The sequence below is a fragment of the Amblyomma mixtum genome, unplaced genomic scaffold (assembly GCF_055824585.1).
Source record: "Amblyomma mixtum isolate Tamu unplaced genomic scaffold, ASM5582458v1 scaffold_12, whole genome shotgun sequence".
Lineage (NCBI taxonomy): Eukaryota > Metazoa > Arthropoda > Arachnida > Ixodida > Ixodidae > Amblyomma > Amblyomma mixtum.
The window spans coordinates 3,735,920-3,741,919 of NW_028317651.1; positions in this window are offsets into that span (position 1 = coordinate 3,735,920).

Sequence of the window (6,000 nt, forward strand, 5' to 3'; positions counted from 1 at the left end):
TTGGAGTTTCGGAGTTTCGGAGTTTCGGAGTTTCGGAGTTTTGGAGTTTTGGAGTTTCGGAGTTTCGGAGTTTTGGAGTTTTGGTGTTTTGGAGTTTCGGAGTTTCGGAGTTTCGGATTTTCGGAGTTTTGGAGTTTTGGAGTTTTGGAGTTTCGGAGTATCGGAGTTTTAGGAGTTTCGGAGTTTTGGAGTTTTGGAGTTTTGGAGTTTCGGAGTTTTGGAGTTTTGGAGTTTCCGAGTTTCGGAGTTTTGGAGTTTTGGATTTTTGGAGTTTTGGAGTTTTGGAGTTTCGGAGTTTTGGAGTTTTGGAGTTTTGCAGTTTTGGAGCTTTGGAATTTTGGAGTTTTGGAGTTTCGGAGTTTTGGAGTTTTGGAGTTTTGGAGTTTCGGAGTTTTGGAGTTTTGGAGTTTCGGAGTTTCGGAGTTTTGGAGTTTTGGAGTTTTGGAGTTTTGGAGTTTCGGAGTTTTGGAGTTTTGGAGTTTCGGAGTTTTGGAGTTTCGGAGTTTTGGAGTTTTGGAGTTTTGGAGTTTTGGAGTTTTGGAGTTTCGTAGTTTTGGAGTTATGGAGTTTCGGAGTTTTGGAGTTTTGGAGTTTCCGAGTTTCGGAGTTTTGGAGTTTTGGAGTTTTGGAGTTTTGGATTTTGGAGTTTCGGAGTTTTGGAGTTTTGGAGTTTTGGAGTTTTGGAGTTTCGGAGTTTTGGAGTTTTGGAGTTTTGGAGTTTCGGAGTTTTGGAGTTTCGGAGTTTCGGAGTTTTGGAGTTTCGGAGTTTTGGAGTTTTGGAGTTTCGGAGTTTCGGAGTTTTGGAGTTTCGGAGTATTGGAGTTTTGGAGTTTTGGAGTTTCGGAGTTTTGGAGTTTTGGAGTTTTGGAGTTTTGGAGTTTCGGAGTTTTGGAGTTTTGGAGTTTTGGAGTTTTGGAGTTTTGGAGTTTCGGAGTTTTGGAGTTTTGGAGTTTCGGAGTTTTGGAGTTTTGGAGTTTCGGAGTTTCGGAGTTTTGGAGTTTTGGAGTTTTGGAGTTTCGGAGTTTTGGAGTTTTGGAGTTTCGGAGTTTTGGAGTTTCGGAGTTTTGGAGTTTTGGAGTTATGGAGTTTCGGAGTTTTGGAGTTTTGGAGTTTCCGAGTTTCGGAGTTTTGGAGTTTGGGATTTTTGGAGTTTTGGATTTTGGAGTTTCGGAGTTTTGGAGTTTTGGAGTTTTGGAGTTTTGGAGTTTCGGAGTTTTGGAGTTTTGGAGTTTCGGAGTTTTGGAGTTTCGGAGTTTTGGAGTTTTGGAGTTTTGGAGTTTCGGAGTTTCGGAGTTTTGGAGTTTCGGAGTTTTGGAGTTTTGGAGTTTCGGAGTTTTGGAGTTTTGGAGTTTTGGAGTTTCGGAGTTTCGGAGTTTCGGAGTTTCGGAGTTTTGGAGTTTTGGAGTTTCGGAGTTTCGGAGTTTTGGAGTTTTGGTGTTTTGGAGTTTCGGAGTTTCGGAGTTTCGGATTTTCGGAGTTTTGGAGTTTTGGAGTTTTGGAGTTTCGGAGTATCGGAGTTTTAGGAGTTTCGGAGTTTTGGAGTTTTGGAGTTTTGGAGTTTCGGAGTTTCGGAGTTTTGGAGTTTCGGAGTTTCGGAGTTTTGGAGTTTCGGAGTTTCGGAGTTTCGGAGTTTTGGAGTTTTGGAGTTTTGCAGTTTTGGAGTTTTGGAGTTTTGGAGTTTTGGAGTTTTGGAGTTTTGGAGTTTTGGAGTTTCGGAGTTTTGGAGTTTCGGAGTTTTGGAGTTTCGGAGTTTTGGAGTTTTGGAGTTTTGGAGTTTTGCAGTTTTGGAGTTTTGGAGTTTTGGAGTTTTGGAGTTTCGGAGTTCTAGAGTTTTGGAGTTTTGGAGTTTCGGAGTTTCGGAGTTTTGGAGTTTTGGAGTTTTGGAGTTTTGGAGTTTCGGAGTTTCGGAGTTTCGGAGTTTCGGAGTTTCGGAGTTTTGGAGTTTTGGAGTTTTGGAGTTTCGGAGTTTTGGAGTTTTGGAGTTTTGGAGTTTTGGAGTTTTGGAGTTTCGGAGTTTTGGAGTTTCGGAGTTTTGGAGTTTTGGAGTTTTGGAGTTTTGGAGTTTCGGAGTTTCGGAGTTTTGGAGTTTTGGAGTTTCGGAGTTTTGGAGTTTTGGAGTTTTGGAGTTTCGGAGTTTTGGAGTTTCGGAGTTTTGGAGTTTTGGAGTTTTGGAGTTTTGGAGTTTCGGAGTTTTGGAGTTTCGGAGTTTTGGAGTTTTGGAGTTTCGGAGTTTCGGAGTTTCGGAGTTTTGGAGTTTCGGAGTTTTGGAGTTTCGGAGTTTCGGAGTTTCGGAGTTTTGGAGTTTCGGAGTTTCGGAGTTTCGGAGTTTTGGAGTTTTGGAGTTTCGGAGTTTTGGAGTTTTGGAGTTTTGCAGTTTTGGAGTTTTGGAGTTTTGGAGTTTCGGAGTTTTGGAGTTTTGGAGTTTTGGAGTTTTGGAGTTTTGGAGTTTCGGAGTTTTGGAGTTTTGGAGTTTTGGAGTTTCGGAGTTTCGGAGTTTCGGAGTTTCGGAGTTTTGGAGTTTTGGAGTTTCGGAGTTTCGGAGTTTTGGAGTTTTGGTGTTTTGGAGTTTCGGAGTTTCGGAGTTTCGGATTTTCGGAGTTTTGGAGTTTTGGAGTTTTGGAGTTTCGGAGTATCGGAGTTTTAGGAGTTTCGGAGTTTTGGAGTTTTGGAGTTTTGGAGTTTCGGAGTTTTGGAGTTTTGGAGTTTCCGAGTTTCGGAGTTTTGGAGTTTTGGATTTTTGGAGTTTTGGAGTTTTGGAGTTTCGGAGTTTTGGAGTTTTGGAGTTTTGCAGTTTTGGAGCTTTGGAATTTTGGAGTTTTGGAGTTTCGGAGTTTTGGAGTTTTGGAGTTTTGGAGTTTCGGAGTTTTGGAGTTTTGGAGTTTCGGAGTTTCGGAGTTTTGGAGTTTTGGAGTTTTGGAGTTTTGGAGTTTCGGAGTTTTGGAGTTTTGGAGTTTCGGAGTTTTGGAGTTTCGGAGTTTTGGAGTTTTGGAGTTTTGGAGTTTTGGAGTTTTGGAGTTTCGTAGTTTTGGAGTTATGGAGTTTCGGAGTTTTGGAGTTTTGGAGTTTCCGAGTTTCGGAGTTTTGGAGTTTGGAGTTTTGGAGTTTTGGATTTTGGAGTTTCGGAGTTTTGGAGTTTTGGAGTTTTGGAGTTTTGGAGTTTCGGAGTTTTGGAGTTTTGGAGTTTTGGAGTTTCGGAGTTTTGGAGTTTCGGAGTTTCGGAGTTTTGGAGTTTCGGAGTTTTGGAGTTTTGGAGTTTCGGAGTTTCGGAGTTTTGGAGTTTCGGAGTATTGGAGTTTTGGAGTTTTGGAGTTTCGGAGTTTTGGAGTTTTGGAGTTTTGGAGTTTTGGAGTTTCGGAGTTTTGGAGTTTTGGAGTTTTGGAGTTTTGGAGTTTTGGAGTTTCGGAGTTTTGGAGTTTTGGAGTTTCGGAGTTTTGGAGTTTTGGAGTTTCGGAGTTTCGGAGTTTTGGAGTTTTGGAGTTTTGGAGTTTCGCAGTTTTGGAGTTTTGGAGTTTCGGAGTTTTGGAGTTTCGGAGTTTTGGAGTTTTGGAGTTATGGAGTTTCGGAGTTTTGGAGTTTTGGAGTTTCCGAGTTTCGGAGTTTTGGAGTTTGGGATTTTTGGAGTTTTGGATTTTGGAGTTTCGGAGTTTTGGAGTTTTGGAGTTTTGGAGTTTTGGAGTTTCGGAGTTTTGGAGTTTTGGAGTTTCGGAGTTTTGGAGTTTCGGAGTTTTGGAGTTTTGGAGTTTTGGAGTTTCGGAGTTTCGGAGTTTTGGAGTTTCGGAGTTTTGGAGTTTTGGAGTTTCGGAGTTTTGGAGTTTTGGAGTTTTGGAGTTTCGGAGTTTCGGAGTTTCGGAGTTTCGGAGTTTTGGAGTTTTGGAGTTTCGGAGTTTCGGAGTTTTGGAGTTTTGGTGTTTTGGAGTTTCGGAGTTTCGGAGTTTCGGATTTTCGGAGTTTTGGAGTTTTGGAGTTTTGGAGTTTCGGAGTATCGGAGTTTTAGGAGTTTCGGAGTTTTGGAGTTTTGGAGTTTTGGAGTTTCGGAGTTTCGGAGTTTTGGAGTTTCGGAGTTTCGGAGTTTTGGAGTTTCGGAGTTTCGGAGTTTCGGAGTTTTGGAGTTTTGGAGTTTTGCAGTTTTGGAGTTTTGGAGTTTTGGAGTTTTGGAGTTTTGGAGTTTTGGAGTTTTGGAGTTTCGGAGTTTTGGAGTTTCGGAGTTTTGGAGTTTCGGAGTTTTGGAGTTTTGGAGTTTTGGAGTTTTGCAGTTTTGGAGTTTTGGAGTTTTGGAGTTTTGGAGTTTCGGAGTTCTAGAGTTTTGGAGTTTTGGAGTTTCGGAGTTTCGGAGTTTTGGAGTTTTGGAGTTTTGGAGTTTTGGAGTTTCGGAGTTTCGGAGTTTCGGAGTTTCGGAGTTTCGGAGTTTTGGAGTTTTGGAGTTTTGGAGTTTCGGAGTTTTGGAGTTTTGGAGTTTTGGAGTTTTGGAGTTTTGGAGTTTCGGAGTTTTGGAGTTTCGGAGTTTTGGAGTTTTGGAGTTTTGGAGTTTTGGAGTTTCGGAGTTTCGGAGTTTTGGAGTTTTGGAGTTTCGGAGTTTTGGAGTTTTGGAGTTTTGGAGTTTCGGAGTTTTGGAGTTTCGGAGTTTTGGAGTTTTGGAGTTTTGGAGTTTTGGAGTTTCGGAGTTTTGGAGTTTCGGAGTTTTGGAGTTTTGGAGTTTCGGAGTTTCGGAGTTTCGGAGTTTTGGAGTTTCGGAGTTTTGGAGTTTCGGAGTTTCGGAGTTTCGGAGTTTTGGAGTTTCGGAGTTTCGGAGTTTCGGAGTTTTGGAGTTTTGGAGTTTCGGAGTTTTGGAGTTTTGGAGTTTTGCAGTTTTGGAGTTTTGGAGTTTTGGAGTTTTGGAGTTTCGGAGTTTTGGAGTTTTGGAGTTTTGGAGTTTTGGAGTTTTGGAGTTTCGGAGTTTTGGAGTTTCGGAGTTTTGGAGTTTTGGAGTTTTGGAGTTTCGGAGTTTCGGAGTTTTGGAGTTTTGGAGTTTTGGAGTTTTGGAGTTTTGGAGTTTTGGAGTTTCGGAGTTTCGGAGTTTCGGAGTTTCGGAGTTTTGGAGTTTTGGAGTTTTGGAGTTTCGGAGTTTCGGAGTTTTGCAGTTTTGGAGTTTTGCAGTTTTGGAGTTTTGGAGTTTTGGAGTTTCGGAGTTTTGGAGTTTTGGAGTTTCGGAGTTTCGGAGTTTTGGAGTTTTGGAGTTTTGGAGTTTTGGAGTTTTGGAGTTTCGGAGTTTTGGAGTTTTGGAGTTTCGGAGTTTTGGAGTTTTGGAGTTTTGCAGTTTTGGAGTTTTGGAGTTTTGGAGTTTTAGAGTTTTGGAATTTTGGAGTTTTGCAGTTTTGGAGTTTTGGAGTTTTGGAGTTTTGGAGTTTTGGAGTTTCGGAGTTTTGGAGTTTTGGAGTTTTGGAGTTTTGGAGTTTCGGAGTTTTGGAGTTTTGGAGTTTCGGAGTTTCGGAGTTTTGGAGTTTTGGAGTTTTGGAGTTTTGGAGTTTCGGAGTTTTGGAGTTTTGGAGTTTCGGAGTTTCGGAGTTTTGGAGTTTTGGAGTTTTGGAGTTTCGGAGTTTTGGAGTTTTGGAGTTTCGGAGTTTTGGAGTTTCGGAGTTTTGGAGTTTTGGAGTTATGGAGTTTCGGAGTTTTGGAGTTTTGGAGTTTCCGAGTTTCGGAGTTTTGGAGTTTTGGAGTTTTGGAGTTTTGGATTTTGGAGTTTCGGAGTTTTGGAGTTTTGGAGTTTTGGAGTTTTGGAGTTTCGGAGTTTTGGAGTTTTGGAGTTTCGGAGTTTTGGAGTTTCGGAGTTTTGGAGTTTTGGAGTTTTGGAGTTTCGGAGTTTCGGAGTTTCGGAGTTTTGGAGTTTTGGAGTTTTGGAGTTTCGGAGTTTCGGAGTTTTGGAGTTTCGGAGTTTTGGAGTTTTGGAGTTTTGGAGTTTTGGAGTTTCGGAGTTTCGGAGTTTTGGAGTTTCGGAGTTTCGGAGTTTTGGAGTTTTGGAGTTTT